This window comes from Delphinapterus leucas, chromosome 11 (assembly GCF_059928025.1).
Source record: "Delphinapterus leucas isolate spDelLeu-1000000601 "Yukka" chromosome 11, BTC_Dleu_Yukka2, whole genome shotgun sequence".
Taxonomy (NCBI): Eukaryota; Metazoa; Chordata; class Mammalia; order Artiodactyla; family Monodontidae; genus Delphinapterus; species Delphinapterus leucas.
In genome coordinates, this window is record NC_143139.1 from 100,281,685 (window position 1) to 100,301,013 (window position 19,329).

The window sequence follows — 19,329 nt, forward strand, 5'->3', positions numbered from 1 at the left end:
TTACCTACGTGCAGACTGTATGTGAAGAAGGTGAGACGCGTGAGGACTTGCTCATTGCCACAGCAGACGGCAGGGAAAGAACCAAGTGCTAGCAGTCAGTGGGGCTGGGATGCTGAGTGAACAGCAGCGGAGCAGAGTCAGGCACTTTTTGTAAATTACATTAAAACAGCCACTGGAATAATGAGTGGAATTTGGCCAGATCATATCCCTCTTTTAAAACATCCCAGTGGTGTTCCAGCTCCCCTGGATTGAAGTACAAGGTCTGTCTCGTCTTACAGGCCTCCGTGAGCTGGCCCCTGGCTGTCCCTCTGTGCTCACCTCCTCTCTGAACCTCCCGGGCACACGCGCCTCTCAACCTTGGCACCACTGCTCCTTCTGCCCAGAATTCTCCTCCTTCACACACGTGGGATCTACTCACTCCTAGGCTTCAGGTCCCACTCAGGTGTCCCCTTAGCAGATAGGAGGAACCAGGTTAGAACAACCTGAAAAAGTATAAATAAATATAATCAGACAGATTAAGGGCATAAAAGTATAAAGTAGAAATCAATAAGCAGATTTGCAGAAAAATCAAATAGAATGCCTTAGAAATAAAAATTATACATATATGCAAAATCTAAAGCTCGTTGGTCATATTGAGCACCATATCAGAGACAGCGTAAAAGAGACTTAACAAACTGAAAGATAAAACTATGGAAATTAACCAGGAGGAAGCACACAGAGGTAAAGGCTTTGTCTAAACATGTCTATATTTATCTTCACTATTGAACTACAGTTTAGAAAGATGGACAGAGATGTGTGTGGTTCCTGTTAGCGCATTTAGTATTCTGTTGTGTTACAGCTTCATTTATCTACCAGGTATCAATGTTTATTGTAAAACAGTAGTAATGAAGACAGTATGATATTGCTGTGGGGACAGACAAACAGGGAAATGGGACAAGGAGCCCTGAAACAGGTCCCTGTGTATGTTGGTGTGAAACAGAGCTGGTCCTACACACCAGCAGGCAGAGGATGACCATTCAATAGATGGTTTTGGGGTGCTGGGTTTTCCATATGAAATAAAAATGCAATAAAGACTATACTTTCAGGGATCATTTCTATAGTCGGTGCTTTGTGACCACCTAGAGGGGTGGGATAGGGAGGGTGGGAGGGAGGCACAAGAGGGAGGAGATATGGGGATATATGTATATGTATAGCTGATTCACTTTGTTATAAAGCAGAAACTAACACATCATTGTAAAGCAATTATACTCCAATAAAGATGTTAAAAAAATGCAATAGATCCCACCTCACATCACACATCAAGTTAAATTCCAGGTCGATTAAAGGTATAAACAAGAAACACACATCCTCAAGCTTTGAGAATTCAACGTCGTATCTTTACCTCTTCTGGGTAGGGAATGGGATCTTACATGAGACACAGGATGTGCACATTATACCTGAACGTATCAAAGTTGGGTACAAACATCTAAATCTCAGAAACGTAATAGTGATCAGAAGTATGAATTTCAATGTATAAATCCAATATGTTAAAGAATGTAAATAATTCTTCTAAAATTAAAAAAATGCAAAACAGTGAGATTAGAGAAGGGTAAATAGGATGCTTCAATTCTCTCATTAACATTTTGTTTTTAAAGAAAGTCATCTAAACCAAACACAGAAAACCAAGCAATGGGTATGAAAATATTCATCATTCTCTAGACTTTTGGCTGAAACAATGCACTAAAAAAGGATGAGATTTCCTCCTTAAATTAAATATTAAAATATAGACTCAAGGACGTGGGAATTATTAGCTGTAGACCTCAAAGCACCTAGAATTACACCGTGTCCATATTCCTGGGGTTTATTGTTTATTTCTTCTAGAAAATGTCTAATGAGTTGACATGGTTTTTCCTTAAGCAACTTCAAGGTGAGTATCTTGCTTGCAACCAAGTGGGTCCTGACTAACAGAGCGCCCTTCTGTTGAAGGATCCACCACCTCGTGCCCACTGAACTGATTTCTGGGCAAGAATCAGCACTTGATTCCAGTTCCCCACAGATTATAGATGTTCTAAATCCTTCCCCGTGAGCCAGGGCGGCCAGGCATCTGTCGCCGTTCCTTGGGATCCCCTGCACCTATTTTCCAGAAATTCTGCCCTTTTCTGAGGGCTCTGCAGGCACCCAGCCACTCACACCTGGGACAGTGGAAGACAGCCCGCCATCCAGCTCCCCACCCCCCATTTCCCCTGGCAGAGCAGGGTGGGAGCTCTGGGTACTTAGCCCTTATTTATTACCATGTGCTGTGGGAACTTAATGCCACATAAATCTCAGGTTGTGAAGTCACAGCTCTACATATTCCTGGCTCAAAACGATTCTCAGTATAAAGTTACCAGGGAAGCAAGCAGGTGGGCACTTTCCAGGTGCCAAGGTTCTTGTGCTGGGTATTTGGAGGAAATGAGTCTTTGCTACCTAGTTACTCCTATAGTGCATGCAATTCAAATGTTGGAGAATTTATTTATTTTTGAATAAATGAATGAATGAGTGAAAGAAGGTGTCTGCAAAAAGCACATGTTATTGTTCATGCACTTACAGAAGAAGAAAGAGGCCCAAAGAAAGGATGGACCTGGTCTGAGGTTGTGAAGCTCTGAGGGAGTGATGGAGAAGTCAAGGGCTTCTCTTGGGGACGTGGTGGGGACAAGCTTATGCTGGCCTCACTCAGAGCTTCTACCTTCTCCTGCCTCTGGCTCTACGTGTCCTGTAGATAATCTTGGGAGCGTCCTGAGGGGGCTTTCTTCCAGCCCCTAATTTCCCCAAAGTCTTCCTCATCTTTCTTCTTTTTTTCCACCCGGACCTCAGGTGGGACTCTGTGTTTTCTACCATGGACTCAATTTATCCTCTCTCTGCCCTGGCAGTGTTCCGATTGCTTCCCATTTTCTGCCTTTCCTTCCTCCTCCTGGCTGAAAGCGGCTTCGTCTCCTGCATCCATCCTCCCGTCCATCCTCCCCTGGGCGGGCACCAGAGGAGCTGCTCAGCCTGGCTGTCCCCTTCCCATGTCCCCGCACTCCTGCCAACCCTACGATGGCCGGGCTCCCTGCCTCCGCTGCCCAAGGTTCCTCGCCCCACCGCAGGCTCCTGGGCTTGGACCACTCCTTCTGCTCCTGTCCAAGGGGCAGGGAGAGCCTGTGGTGTGAAGGAGAGAGCTCAGGATAAGGCGCAGTTCTCAGGATCGGGCTTGGGTCCTGCCTCTGGCACCGACCCCGAACAAGTGACACCCTCACCGAGGTTCAGTCCTAATAATTCTTTGCACTTTTGCCGAATTGTCTCTAAAGTGTCCTGTGCCTGTGTTCTTCTGGGGCTCTAGTGTGCTGCCACGTCATTATTAACTTGGGTGTTATTCTTGATTTTGCCTCCTGACCATCCCGCTGCTGTTTCCCAGCACTGCTGGGACTGCCCGGGACGCTGCTGCCCTTTCCGTGTCAGTGATCTGCCTGGGCGTCCCCTTCTGCCCTTGTCTGCTGCAGGGCACACCTCAGCCTCCCCTGCTGGAGAAAACCAGAGCCAGATAGTAAAGTGGTAAAAACAGGTTTTATTCAGGAATTATTGCAAGAGGAGAAAAGAGACCTTGGTGTGGAACTGGGTTCAATTGCTACAACAACAAGGAAAAGTGGGGACTTACAGCCCCGGGGCAGGCTGCAGGTGACTTGAAAATAACTGAGATGGTAAGGTCCTTCTTTGCTGGGGGCAGGCCAGGGTGACCAGACGTCACCTGGGAGTGGGGTGGGAAGAGGACTTTGGTCAGATACTGAGGGTGACCAGGCACCACCGAGAAGATGGTGACGATGAAGAAGCTGATTAGGTACGGAGGGTAAGAGATTCCGGCTAAATCGACTTGACAGGGTTTTTGCTAAAACTGGGTGATGTGAAGCCCACAGAGGGAGCACAGTTGAGAAGAGGGTTCACAGGGGGTGACATTAGCTGGTCAAGGAGGGTGTCCCGTCACCCCCAGTGGCCATCTCTTCTGCTCTAACGTTTGGAGAACACCAATACCTGGTCTCCTCTTCCCGGGGACGTGAGCGTGTCAGGTCTTTGTGACCAGGGCACACCCTCCTTTGAAAACGGACCATCCTGTAGGCATCTGGCTGTTTGGAGACATCTCTACCTGACCTTCTGTGTGCACCTGTACTTTCCCCTCCAGGCCCTTCTCCAAAATCAGGGTCGTTCTCCTCGACCACAAGTTCAGGGCAAGCACTGGGCTGTTAAAGACGTGGTTCCTAGGTCCAGTCCAATCAAATTAGTCTCGGCTGACCCACTGCACACCTTCCACTCCTGGCGAGGTGCAGCCCCGTGACCAGTGCTCTCAGAAGGACGCAGGCCTTCTCGAGGCAGCTGGCAAGGCTGTGGGGTTGGCTGCATTCAGAGGTTGCATCGGGAGGGAGCGCCCTCTTCCTCCCACCCTGGGACTGTCCTTGCCAGCACTGGGCTCCGGCACCCCTGCCCTTCCACGTGAGGGTCCACGGGTACGCAATGGCTCTGCGTGTCCTCTCTACAGCCTACGTGGGACTCATATCAGAGACCAAGATGGCGAGAAACCAGTCTCCTGACCACTGCTTGCCTTCATTCCTTCAGGTTCAAACCACAGAAGGGTGGGGCTCTCATTCCTCCCAGGTGAGGGCCCTGCATGGTCAAGGAGAGTGTGTGCTTGGGAAATGAGTTCCTGTGAGGAATTTGGTGTTGACTCTACTCATGGTCCCAATCATTTCTGTCTTCCCCACCCACCACCCGCCGCCCCAAACTCCACTATTGATACTCCCGGGACAGGCATTCTGATTCCCTTTTCTCTCTCCACAGGGCTCTCTCAGCACAGGGGATGCCGGGGCAGGACCTTCCAGAACACAGGAGAGGCTGCCCTACTGTTCCCAGCGTCCCTATAGCTCAGGTATCTATTCAAAATCATAAATGGCCACCGACGGTGTAAAGACCTCCTCATGACAGGCCTCATCATGGCCGCCACTATTGCGGTGGGGAGCTCCAGCCATCCGGGGCTCACAGACCCATCACAGGGCCAGCCCAGTCAGGGAAGCGGGTGCCCCAGGATGTGGTGGATATACTGTTCCCAGTTCCCCGTAAAGGAGCAAGTAGATTCAGCAGGACCTGGGCTCAGGGAGCTGATTCTTGATCCCTGGATCCCTTTGTTTCCTCCAGCAGGCCCCTGACAGGCAGGCATTCACATCCACTTGCAGATCTTTTTTTTTTTTTTTTTAAGAGCTGCATCTTTCTATGTCAAACAGTCTTGGAGGGTGTATAAGGTGGCCGTGATTATCCCCATTTTACAGATGAGGAACGCACGTGCTCAGAAGGACCGATGGTTTGCCTGCAGTTACACAGCCCTGGAAGGGGTCAGACTGCAGGCTGTCTTCTGTTATTTTTTCTCTTTTAAGCTGTTCCTTTGCAGGGAATTCATCATAATTTCTGTCTGAGACAAGGCTCCTGGGAAGAGGCCGGAGTAGCAGAGAGGAGCAGGCAGTCTCAGCGTCCCCGCCCTACCAGGGAAGATCAGGTGGGTGCCTGGCAGCCCAGATCGAGGGCATGTTTCTGTTTTCTGGTTCCTGGGAGATGTCCTGGGCCCTCAGTAGCAGTGAGAAAGCTCCGTGGTACCTCGTGCCCCATCAAGGATGGTCCAGGGTGAATGCAACTCACTTCCAGGTGGGTCAGCAGATAAATTGTTCTTCTGGTGACCTACAGGAGAGAGGGATCTCAGCGCGGGGGAATTGCTGAAAGCACCTGCCGGATGTTCACGGTGGGAAGAGGTGCCCATTATGGAGGGAAGAGGGAGTGCAGGTGTACATTGTGCCCACGGGGCCTCAAGAAAGGTGCCTCCTCCTGCTTTTCCTTTTCAACTCCATAAAGTTTTGTTCTTCTAAGTTGTTAGAGAAAAGGAATTAGGGGCTTACTTGAGAAGGTTTTCTGAAAAATCTTTTTCACAGGTAGCTAAGAGCTGACCTGTTGGGAAGACAAATGAATGGCTTGAGTCATAAAGATTCCTAAGTGACATTTTTGTGAGAATTATTTCCAGGGGGATCACTGCCAGTGAATTGCAAGAGCAAACTCATGCTCGGTGTCCTGTTTCTTAGAAAACACAGCTCAGAGATCCAGCCCAGGGCCGTAAGCAATGAAGGTTTTCATTTTTCCAGGTCACCGAGAGATAAACACATCCATCTGAACTCTCAAAGTCATAATTGGCCCCAGTATTCTGTGCAGGAGGGACAGGACACCAGGCTGACTTTGGGGGATGAAGGTTGGCCTGCACAGCCCTTCTCTTTTGGGGCTGGATAACAAGGATGGGCCCCACACCCTTTACATCTTGTGGCTTAGATTCCAAGTCCCCCAGGTGCCCCTTAAGCCTGAGATCCAAAGTCAATATTTTCCTTCTGAGGAAAGGAAAGAAGGATGCTGTGGGGTAGACAGGGGCTTGGGAGTAGGCTGAGGAATGAGATCGTGGCTGCTTGCTGACTACCCTCCATTTCCAGATCTGAAAATGGGAATATGGATAACTCTGTTGCTTTGTTTTTACTTATTCATTGAATCTGAGGTGTCCTTGATTGACATTGATTACTTCTGTACCATAAGCAAGAAAAAAAAGTCTCCCAATGGTACTTAGATGCAATGCTCTCCTATCACTTAGAATTAGTCTGCATATTACAGATTTTTATCCTATACCGCTTTTGTGTGTTCATAAAATAGAAGTGAAATCAATTTGGCAATGCACTGGTATTCGTTTCCAATCAATGTTGTAACCAATGATCACTAACTTATTACCTTATGATTCTGTAGGTCAGACATCTGATGTGGATATCCCTGGGCTAAAACCAAGGTGTTGGAAGGACTGGTTTCTTCTGGAGGCTCCAGAAAGCATGTGCTTCCTTGCTTTCTCCAGCCTCTGGAGGTGGGCACATTCCTTAGCTCACGGCTCCTGCCTCTCCTTCAAAGCCAGCCAGATACTCTCCCTATTTCAAGGTCAGCTGATAAGCATCCTTAACTCCACCCGCAAACTTAATCCCTGTTTGTCAGGTAACCTAACAAGTTCACAGGTTCTGGAGAGTAGGACATGGACATCCTTGGAGGCCATTGTCTGCCCACCAACCCTAGTATCCTTAACACTGCTTCATCTTTGCATTCTGATTCTCAGGAACTTTTAAAGAACTGCCTGTATTTTTGTTCTTCCACACGACATCCTCCTCTATGCCATCACAAGGGTTCGTGTATCATGCCTTAAGGGAGTGATCCACTTGGGTGTCGGGGATTTCCTTCCAAGCCACTGCCCCTGCTCTGCAAGCTTCAGTGCACACGTCCAGGCAATGACCACTATAATAAGACCACCCTCTGGCCAACAGGCATGACAAAGCACATCCAGGCTTCAGAGATGTTAAAAAGTGAACAAAGAATCTTCCTAGAATTGATGAAATGGGGGCATTGTTTCATGTTACAGACAGTGAATATCACAAAGCCCTGCATAATTGGTATTCCGTGATAACGTGAACTCCATGAGGATTATAGCATTTTCTCTGTGGTCGATGCTGTGTCTCCAGTACCTAGAAGACTGCTTGGAACCAAGTAGATGCCTAGTAAGTATTTGTTGAATGAGGGAATGGATGAATAAGTTCAATTCAATGAAATATAACTATGATTATTATTCAGATAAGAGATATTATGAGTCCTTAAGGGAACTAAATGAGGTAGTATTGACATGCTGTCTACATAAAGGAAGCTCTTGAGAAATAAATGATTCCTCCTCTTGCTTCCCTGCCAGACAGCAGGACAGAGTGAGCGACCCACTTGGTGCCCAGCACCCACGTGGATAGCGTGCAGTCAGGTGTCTGAGTGAATGGGTGGGGGGGATGCTGCAAGGATGATTGAACCGATGGATGGATAGTTGTCAGCATAAAGAAACAGTAGTTGTTGGGGCCTCTGAGGTTCGTGATGCTTTTGATGGGTGCTCCAACATGGAGGCTTGCATTTCCTGTGTTCTACCTGCCTGGGATTCTTGGTGTCATAGCCCCTGTTCTTGGAAATAAAGGCCCGCTGGTACCATCATGAGATGAGACAAGAAACATAATATATTGGTGCAGCCACTGTGGAAAGCGGTATGGAGGTTTCTCAAAAAACTAAAAATAGAACTACCATATCACCCAGCAATTCCATTCCTGGGTATATATCCAAAAAAACCCCCCACAAAAACCCTAATTCAGAAAGATACATGCACCGCAATGTTCATTGCAGCATTATTTACAATGGCCAAGGTTTGGAAGCAACCTAAGTGTCCATCAATAGATGATGTGGTTTATATATTTACACACACACACGCGCGCACATACACCATGGGATACTACTCAGACATATAAAAGAATCAAATTTTGCCATTTGCAGCTACATGTATGGACTTGGAGGGCATTATGCTAAGTGAAGTACGTCAGACAGAGAAAGACAAATACTGTCTGATATCACTTATAGGTAGAATATTAAAAAATAACAACAAACTAGTGAATACAACAAAAAAAAGAAGCAAACTGACAGATATAGAGAACAAACTAGTGGCTACCAGTGGGGAGTGGGAAGGGGGGCGGGGCACTATGGGGAAGGTGATTAAGAGGTACAGACTGTTCTGTAGAAAATACATAAGCACAGGGAATACAGCCAAAGTTTTATAATAACTAAAGATGGAGGATAACCTTTAAAAATGGCAAATCACTATACTGTGCCTCAGCTATACTTCAATTAAAGAAATAAAAAGAATTGAAAAAGCCATAGAAACCCCGAACGTCAGTACTTTCCCAGAAGGAGGCTGAAGGGATGCCAAGCCTCAGAACACTGATGCCCGCGGGCTGCGGGTCCTTCCTCCTTCCTGATGAAGCCTGGCCCCCTGTCCAGTTGGTAGCACGGGTGGCATCCGAGACAGTGTGTGTGCTTGCTGTCTGACTCGGGACACGCCTCACTGGAGTGATGGTGTGTCACGTCTTCCTGTGTGTGTGTAGGCACAGCGGTGATGAGATGCCTGAATAAAGATGTGGTACATGCCTACAATGGAATATTACTCAGCCACAAAAAAGAATGAAATAATGCCAAGTGCAGCAGCAATGGATGGACCTAGAGATGATCATATAGATGAAGTCAGACAAAGACAAATACCGTACGATATCCCTTAGAGGCGGCATCTAATAAAAAACGATACAAATGGACTTATTTACAAAACAGAAATATACCCACAGACACAGAAGACAAATTTATGGTTACCAAAGGGCAAAAGCAGGGTAGGGATAAATTAGGAATTTGGGATTAACATATACACAGAGCTATATATAAAATAGGTAAACCACAAGGACCTACTGTATAGCACAGGAAACTCTACTCAGTATTTTGTAGTAACCTATAAGGGAAAAGAATCTGAAAAAAATATATATAACTAAATCACTTTGCTGTACACCTGAAATTAACACAACATTGTAAACCAACTATACCTCGATAAAAAAAAAAAAAGATGCCTGAGTGAACTTGCACAGTTCCAGATGGCAAATAAATGTTTAACACAACATTGTAAATCAACTATACTTCAATTAAAATAAATAAATAAATGGCTACATCCTATGATGTGTACTTCTATCAGCTCTCAGTTCTCAGACTAAGAATGACTTCCTGATGCAGGGCACTCTCCCTGTGTTTTTCCCACTAAAGTGCCCCTCTATCACATAATGGTGTCAATTAATCAAATGCAAACGGTGATGTACTTTCAGGTCCCGGACTGGAGAGCTGGAGACCTCGTTCTGAGTCATGGGTTTGCATCCTTGCTGTGTTTCTGGGAAATCCTACGTGAAGTTTGCCGCTGGAAGCTTCAGTCATTTTCACGCAGGAAAAAGCACAGAAGACCTGTTGGTCTATGACTGGGGCTGTTCCTTCAGACACAGTGCTTTCTGGGAAGGGGCCCCTTGGGTCCAGGGGAGATGGTTGTGCTTTTAAAACTTACCAGCTCATCCCAGTTCAAAATTGCTCTGTGGGCAGAAAAAGAGCTCAGAGATGTTGAAAGGTGACTGAAGGTAAACAAGAAGCACAGACTTAAATGCAGGGCAACATATGAAATGCAGCTCCTTTTATTTTTAAAACTTCATTTTGGGGCCTGAAACCTTGAACACCAATGAAGGAGGCCATTTTTATTTCCAAGAGGGTGGTGACCTTCAAAGTTCTTTTTCCAAGGGGAAGAAATTTAATTTAATCTTGTCTTCTCGTATTTGTTCATGTTAGATTACATTAAATGAATTATTTTTAATCATTGTTCATAAATCACAGCAAGGATGTGCCCCGAGGCACAGAACATTTGCATAAAAATATTAATTGCCACCATCTCTCCTTTGGGGTTCATGGGAAATTAGATGGAAGTGCAGGAAATGGCAGGCATGAGGGTGTGGGTATCGGATGGGGCGAGGATGGGGTGAGGGAAACATTTTCCCTGATAGCCTTGTTCAGCTCACAATGTGTGACTTGGAACTTCGGGATCCTCCTCAGATGTTTCCTCCACCGTGAAGCCCACCCTGATTTCTCTGGGCCAAATGATGTTTCCCTCCTCTGTTATCTGTGAGCTGTGACCAGCCTCTCTTAGGAAACTTGAATGTTCTTCGTAGTTCAGTCACCCACGGCCATGTCCTCACGTGGACCAGAGGCTCCCTGCCTGTCACACACAGCAGAGGAATTCCCTGCTCATTCGACAGACTGAGAAGAGGAAGAGTCCTGGGAAAGTCCCCTCTGTCTCCTGCACAGGCTGCCCTCAGGGCCAGGGTTCACTCAATAGATGCTCATTGAGCAAGCATTTCAGAGACCTGCTTCATGTTGTAAAACATGCTTTCTTTCCAACTTCTCCTTGTGTATTTGGGATTTTTCTCTAAGTTTAGACCCACACCCATGACCAGGGCCCCACTCCTGTGCTCCTGAGCACAGATGGATTCAGCCGGAATTTGAAATCCTAATTATTGGAGAGCAGCCTTCCCACTCACGCTCCATCCCGCCCACCTTCAGGAGCCTCCCACCACCAGGCTTCTGAAGTCGAGGCCCATGCTGGCTTCTCCTCCCGCTTTGGCTCTCAGTTGCCCCCTGCCCATTCCTGCTGCCCGCTCTCCCCTGTCTTTGTGCTCGGGGCTGTGGTTCGGTCCCTATGCTATTTGGGAAGAGTCTTCCCTCCCACGGCCCTTCCTCCCATGGCCTCACTCTGCTGGCCTCCTCCCGGCCTCTGCTGGCAGCCTCCGCTTCCCCACCCAGATGTGGTGAGACCAGCCTGCGCTGAGCCTCCTCTGAGCCCCCTCCCCAGGACACACTCCGGCCTTCACATCCTTCATCCATGTGCCCATTCACCCCTTCGGCAATGATGGCACTGCTTTAAGTGTTAAGGAGTATGCTGGATGTTGGACCGATGTCACCACACCATGGACCAGTGCTGGGACAAAGGACACCCGGGACCCCAGGAGGTCCTCACCCATCTGTTGACTCATCTTCCCCCCTTGGGTGTTGATGAGACTCCCCCATCTCATCCCTGTTCCCTGATGCAAATTACATGCACTGGGCATCACATGCTTGCCCAAAGTCCAGGGAATTTCATCCCGACTCCTACGAAGCCTCTCGAATTCCCAGCTCTCCAGCGCCGTTGGGGTCACCGAGAGCCGAGTGATGGGAAGCGTGGTGAGTCAGAGCAGCACCCCTGGTGGGAGCTGGTGCCCCTCTGTTGAATATGTCTGAAAAATTCTGAGTCCAGCAGGTGCCTTCCCAAAGGGCTTCTCTGAGCTTTTCAGACGCTCACGTGTGTTGTGATGTCCCTGCAAGAGTGAAGAGACAGCACATGGTTTCCCTGGTTTTGCTGTTGTTTGTATGACTCAACACACTTGCTTTAGCATAGTATCCGCAGGACGGGTCTAACGTAACAGAATGACACAATGAGCAGGAACACAGCGGGTATCCAGGTCCCATTCTGAACACTTGAGGGGTATTTCCTCGTCTCCTATATTCTGCAGAACCTCCACAGTGAAGGGGAACAAACTGAGATGCACAGAGGTCCAGGTGCCTGCTGTAAGAATGGTGAGGTCCAGAGCTGAGTCAAAGCCATGGGATCAACCACGTGGCCCCTGAGCCCCACTGGATGGGACTTTGTTGTCCTGCCAAGTGCAGAATACCTCACCGGGCCCTGTTGTCCAGAGAGAAATCAGCACATCTGATGGAATCCACTGATGTTCTCTCCTAATGAACTCTTCTCATTAGAAACAGGAATCCCCCACCAGTCCTGGGCTGAGCCCAAGACCCCTATTCCAACATGGAAGGAATACTACTGTTTAATGACACATGGCTACTATTTCAGCCTTCATTGTTGCCCTGCATCGCTGATCAAGACCAACAAACACGATGGAAACCATGGCCACACGTGTGCTGGTGCAGGGCATCCTGCAGAAAGTGTGTCTGTTCAAGGGTGCAGATCAGCAGAGAAGGGAAGGGAGTGTGGACTGTCCAGGCTGTGCAGGCTTGTCCACTCTCCAGAAATTAAAAGCCTGATCTGTAGCATGGTCCCATGTCCGTGGTGTGAATACTCCCACCGCGGCTGATCATGTGTCCATCTTGGCATTAACAGACATTGCTGTTGGCTCTCCCAGGCTGGTACAAGCCAGCTTCTGCACCCACCAGATGTAGCAAATCCAGCTCTTACGACTGGCTTCTCGTTCCTTCTCTTTATTCGTTTGTGTATTTTTGTGAGGGGAGAGGAGCTCCGAGGTGCCAGCGATTGTGTAGCCATTGGGCGTCCACTGCCAAGTTAAAGACAACTTCAAGATACAAGGGCTGTTATGTATTTATTTCAAGCGTAGCAAACCAGCTTGACAGCCTGATCCACGTTACAGAAGCTTTTGTAACTCAAAGAGATCATTGACAATAAATGCAAGATATTGAACCAGAAAGGCTTTGCTTAGAGCAGATTCACAGCATCCCCATGAGATCCTGGGTGGGAAGCAGGGAGTGGCTGAACTTGGCCAGAACCACAAGGGTCTGAAGCAGCAGATCTTTCAATTTTCTTCTATTTCAATCTTGTATTTTTATGTATCTGTTCATTTATTCATTCATCACTGTTGCCTTCCTGCCGTCCACTGGGCACCATGACTGGGAGCTGGGAAAGCAGACACCATCCCTTCCATCTCATGGGTCCTGGAGCTTGGACCCTCCACCTGCCCATATTTGGAGCACCTGAGTTGGGGGATGCTTTTGCAGGGAGGTACCCTGACAATTATTTTAAACGCTCTTTGTTCATATCCCTATTAGAAAGTTAGACTATACCTGGTAGGCATTCTGCCTTGCTTTGTGTTTGATTCTGATTAGACCTCTTGGTTTTCCATCAACACCTGTTCAATTCCCCAGAGGCAGGTTACCCAAGCTGGTCTTTGACTTCTGTGCAGTCCACGCTGATGAGAAAGTCTCAGCATTTCTGAGATGGCTGGACTGTTCCATCACATCTGGGCATGGGGCACAGAGGCGGACACGAGCTGTCTTCAAAGGATCATGCTGAGTAGGAGAAACAAAAGTCATCAGTGCTGGGAACATTGGCTCCAGCCCAGGAGAGGAGAGATTCTGTGCCCACAACATCAGTAGAAAAGAAACAAGGAGAAAGGCAGTTTCTGAGCAGAATCCAGTCTGAGGTGGGATGGGATGGGATGGGGCTGGGTGCAGCTAAGCTGTCCCAGTGAGGGGATGGGAACATGCCCTACCTGGGACAGAGAGGGAGCTCCAGAGAGAGAGCCACAGCCAGCCACTTGCTCTGGGTGCAGCATGGAGCGCCCCAAGAACCCCAGGAGATGGGAATGCCCTAGATGCTAAGAAACTCACTCAGAATGAGGCTGAGTGGAGGGTGGACAGTTTGAAATTTGAGACTGGTTTCACTCCGAGACCTCTGGCCCATGACCTAAAGAAGAGCAGAGACCATTCCTCCGTCTCCGTGTGTAAAGGAAGAGCTGAGTCCCAGTCCGGCTGAGCCAGCCTCAGGCCATGGGGTGGGGCAGTTCCTCCATCTCCAGGCCACCAGGTGGGGTCCCCAGACAGGGACCCAGCACAGCTGGAAGCATGGCCCCAGGCCTGTGGGCTCTGATGGATGTGTCAGGAGACTGAGACAGCGACTTAGGACAGTTGGAAGCAAACGAGCTTGGAAATGAAGCTGAGGGTGTGCATCCCAGTGAAGACCCTGAGCAGCTCTCCAACCGCTGTTCCTCCGTGTGTCACACGGAGGTGCTGGGTCCTCCCTGCAGGTGCTGAGGAGGTGTCCCCATCAGGACGCCCCACAGCACTTACGGGCTAGCACAGCTGAAAGGAACACAGAAGTAAGGTCATTTTCTCTGATATCTTGACCCAGATGCTATAACTTTTGAAATCCTTGAAGGGAAGAACATGCCAAGAGCAGAAGGGACGCGGGGATCTGGAAAGACAAAAGGCCTCTGTTCCTCTCTGCTTGGCTCAGGAGCCGGGGTCAAAGGCCCCTGATCTGCCCCCAGAGCCATTCATAGCAGACACCGCTATCCGGGGCACGGCCAGGTGTGAGAGTCAGCTCCCTGGGGTCTACACACAACAGCTTTATTGGAGATCCTTCCTCTTGTCCCAGGAAACGTCTTTTGTTTTTCCAGGCAGAGCAACAAAACCATATGATGAAATAATCATCGTGATAATTAACCCCTTTCATCAGGAGAGTTAAGAAAATATTCCAGGACCGCATATTAATAGCATTAGCGTTTAGTACTAGGGGAGAAAAAGATGTTTATTGCTGCAGCCAGGCCTGAGGATTGGGCTGGCCCCTCTAACTGATGCTCTGCTGGGTTGGAAGCACAGCAGCATTAATTAGGCTGCCCTTCGGCTGACACCGGCTCCCAGACGCTGGGGTTTCATCCCAGATTTCCCCTCTCCTTGCCAGGCTTCTTCCTGGTAGACATTATTACATTTCTGATGAGGTAAACAGATTTTCTGCAGGCATTAAGTTTTTAGTACACAGACCTAAATTAACAGCTATTTATGACATTTCACTCCAGGGATCAAATCAAAAGCACCCGTTTCACATATAAATATCTCTTCCCTCTCTGCTGTTAATGAACGGTATTATTTTTGTTGTCATTGCCGTTGTTGAAAGCAGCATTAGACATATGCCCCGCTTCTCCTGGCTCCCTCATCATGCGAGCTCCGTCCTCCAGTTGAGGGAACATGATTACCTTTAGGAAGCAAAGGTGGAAGCACCTTAATTTTCCATAATTCAGTGAAACAAGGCATACATCTGAAATCCCCCTCCGAGGAGCTCCGTTCTCATCTACAGTAAGGGGCTGCATTTTAATGTTCTAATGAAAACAATTTAGCCTGGCCTAATGTCATCAGCAGGGCATCATGGGCCTCACCAGAACCTGATTTGGGAGCTGGTCTTTTCATTATTCCTGGTGTTGTGCGGTGATCAAGGAGCCTGCATCTCTCTGAGTGACCTTGCTGGTGGCAGCGTCGCGTTTAGTGCTAATAAGGATGGCTTCACGGTCCAGGGATGAAAGGGCTGCCAGGGGCGTGGGGGGGGGAGCAGCAGCTGTGAGCCTGCATCTGCTTCCAGGGTAAAGTGATGGACTCCCAACTGCTGCAGTGATGAAACAGCGTCATACCTGGGCAAATCTAACTGCCTCTTGGCATGGAGACCTCCTTTCGGACTCCAGTAAATTTTGAAGAATCACAGATGACAGGTCAGAATTGCATCTTTCCCCTTGAAGGGGAGAAGTTACAAGTTCTCAGTCATGTGTTAATGCATTTGTTTGTGTCTTCGTGAATGGACAGACAACCGGGCAAGGATGCTACCGACACCGTGATGGGTAAGCGACGTCTGCTGGTTAAATACGGCAAATGTAACAGCCTGGCTTAGCTCTGGTCCCTCTCAAAGACCCATTCAAGTGACAATTTTTTAAAAATAAATTTATTTATTTTTATTTATTTATTTTTGGCTGCATTGGGTCTTTGTTGCTGTGCGCAGGCTTTCTCTAGTTGTGGCGAGTGGGGGCTACTCTTCGTTGTGGTGCGCGGGCTTCTCGTTGTCGTGGCTTCTCGTTGCAGAGCAGAGGCTCTAGGTGTGCAGGCTTCAGTAGTTGTGGCATACAGGCTCAGTAGTTGTGGCTTGCAGGTTCTAGAGCACAGGATCAGTAGTTGTGGTGCACGGGCTTAGTTGCTCCGTGGCATGTGGGATCTTCCCAGACCAGGGCTCGAACTCATGTCCCCTGCATTGGCAGGCGAATTCTTAACCACTGTGCCACCAGGGAAGCCCTCAAGTGACAATTAAGGGACTGTCCCAAAGGCCACCTGGACAAAGAGAACAGATGACAGCAGCATCATTTTGGAAGTGGGAAAGGAGGGGGTGGGTGAAGGCAACTTAGCAGACCAGCATTTCTTGGTTTGCCTTCCAGTTGAGACAAAGATTCCACTGCGACTGACTTACTTTAGGGCAGCAGGGAATACCTAGAAGGGAGTGGGGAAGTGAGACAAGGAACGGAAGGTGCGCATAACGGCTTATTATGGAGCCAGCTTCCACGACGGACAAGCAGGACTTGATCTCGATGGTGAGAATCTGGGAGCCGGTGCAGAATACGCACGTCTGTTAGAAAGGTGGAAGAGAATCCTGAGGAAATGGGGACTAGAAACAAAGAAAGGAGACTAGGAGAGAACCTTAGAAAAAAGGAAGGCAAGTTAAGTAAGTGCAGGATGTCAAATACCCTAATGACAAGTTTCAGAAGGAGAGACTATCGTGGGAGGGAGGGAATTAGTAATTCAAGGAGGTTCCCAGCACCCAAGGACATGAGACTCGACACTGACCTTTCTCCTGACCCAGGTGAAGGGTGGTAGCACCTAGGAATCAACATTCTGGCTGACTTGATCGATTCTTTTACTGCATCTAGAACAGCAGCTGAGGCTAGCAACCACCTGTGTTTGGGTTTAAAATCATCCTTAGTCTTTAAGTATGTTTCTGGCTTCTGGCCAAACTGGCGGGTTAAATGGGTCTGGACGAAGCACCACCCCTGCACTTCCCAAGTCTAAGTTGATGGTGATGATCTCTGCAATCCCCAGGGACATGATATCACTTTTATCCTTTTGGTTGTGGGAGAAAACAGTTCAAGATTTGACCTTGACCTGACCTGCCATAAAGACCTCACCTGTGGGTCAGCGGGACTCTGTGGGATTAGGCCACTTGCTATGAATATCTATTCCAACTCTACCTTCGAAAACTAGATAAGTAACCACAGCAAGGTCCTCCTGGCCCATTGGTCCCAGAATGAGAACAATTTAAGCCAAACTTCATATGTCATCTGACCCCCAGAAGCCCAAACACATCCTGGTTGGCCACTGTGGTGTTTTGGGTCTCCAGGATCAGCATCAACTCTGAATAGTATTGAGTAAAACCCAGGAACGTAGGGGCAAGTACTTCCCTTTCTTGACAGCTACCCTGGTCAAGGGCCACATTTCCCTCTGGGGGAGGGTTAGGGACCGTCACAGTATTGAAACTGAGCAGGACCTTGCACAGCCTTCCAGAAGACAGACCCCAATGTCCTCCTCCTCTGGTTTATAGAAGAGCTTTAGCCTCCTAGGCCTTTCCCAAGTTCCAAAGAGCAAATTTAATCAGAGGAGTGAGAAAATGCAGAAATAAAGGAAAACAGCCAAGCAAGACAAAATAATAATAGCTTAGCCATAAAACAAAGTCAGAGGCCTTTAGTTCCTTCTCAGGGGCTACCGATAATATCCTGAGCCCTACCCTTGAGCTGCCTTGCAGATACAGACACCCTCCCCAGGTAGAAGAAGTTAACTGCATGCTGACCACCAGCATGTAGACCCCAGACCTGGTGGAACCAGAAGGTTGATGATTGGGGTTCGTGAAACATCACCCTGTTACCTCACCACCCACCAATCAGAGAACTGTGCATGAGCTGAGCAGGCACCTGTGACCCTCTCCCTCTTGCTATCTTTAAAAACCCTTCCTTGAAAGCCATCAGAGAGTTGGGGTCTTTTGAGCCTGAGCTGTCCCTTCTCCTTGCCTGGCTCTCCACTAAATGCTATACTTTCCTTCACCACAACCCAGTGTCAGTAGATTGGTTTTGCTGTGTGTTGGGCGAACGGACCCAAGTTTGATTCAGTAACAGTACACATATGTAACTGCATCACAAGGTCATTCCCCAAAGGGACTGGACTTTTCCCCAAAATGGTCTCAGATCTGTCAGCTAACCAAAGTCTAGGGACAGGGCATGAGGTCATGGGTTGTTATAGAGACACAACCAGGTGTCTCACCACCAGAATGAGATGCTCTTCCCAGAACACAGAATAAGAAAAACCTCAGTAGGTAGACTGCCCATCTATTTCATTTACAGGGAACTTGTGATCAAAGAGCCACCAGCACAGCTCCCTACAGATCAAACTCTGTCATCCTTATTCTTAACGACTACTTGGAACCCAGTGACGGAATCTGCCACCATTATCTCCAGGCTTCAGAGGGTGGCCTCCACACTAGCAAGGATTTCTGAAGGCTTTGGTGAAGGATGTGTCCTCTTCACCACCTGAGGGACATAGTTTAGGTGTCGCTGAGCTAGTTGCTCGTTAAAGAACCACTCCGATTTTACACGAAGGTGACCACCTGTCCTGGTCTACCTGGGACTGAGGAGTTTTCCAGGATGTAGGTCTTCTAGTTTTAAAACCAGGGAAGTCCCAGGCAAACTGGCGTGAGTGTGTCCCCTTGCTTCAGACTCCTTACTCTAAAATACGGCAGGGAAAATTTCTGTATCTCATGTTTAAAGAGTGTAGAACTTAGCTGAATCCAAGCAAAGCAAATACTCAGAACTTCTAGCTGCTCAAGTGAAGACGTTTAAATCCCAGCGGAATATGCATCTTTATCAATACTTGTGCCCCGATCCAAACTTAAATTTCATCGGTTTTGGCCTAGGCTGCTCAGAATCCATCTTTAAGCAGGCTTCTCAGGTCCCGCTGATACAAACTGTTAAGGTTTTACAATTGCTTTGGTGTGTATTCGATCTTCTCCCAGGGCGGACCTGGCAACTTTCTCTCTGGGCTAAGCTGAGATTTAACTGCATTTCAGGTTTGGAGGAAATGAGAAGTGATGAACGAATTGGCATCCCTTTATGAGGCAGCTACCGCAGGTGAGGTCATTGAAAGGTCTTCATGCAGCAGGAGATTAATACATCAGAAGCAGGAGCCAGGCAACTTCCACCAGCACGAGACCTTCACCTGCATTTAGAGGTTCAAGGTTCCCAGTTCCCTTGCACATTTCCAAACATCTCCTCA

The 19,329-nt window shown here is 48.1% G+C and overlaps 1 pseudogene; it reads left to right on the top strand.

Annotated features, from left to right (window-relative positions):
- Positions 1 to 1,069: 1,069 nt before the first annotated feature.
- On the top strand, positions 1,070 to 1,138 carry LOC149748101 (small nucleolar RNA U3; annotated as a pseudogene).
- Positions 1,139 to 19,329: the final 18,191 nt, after the last annotated feature.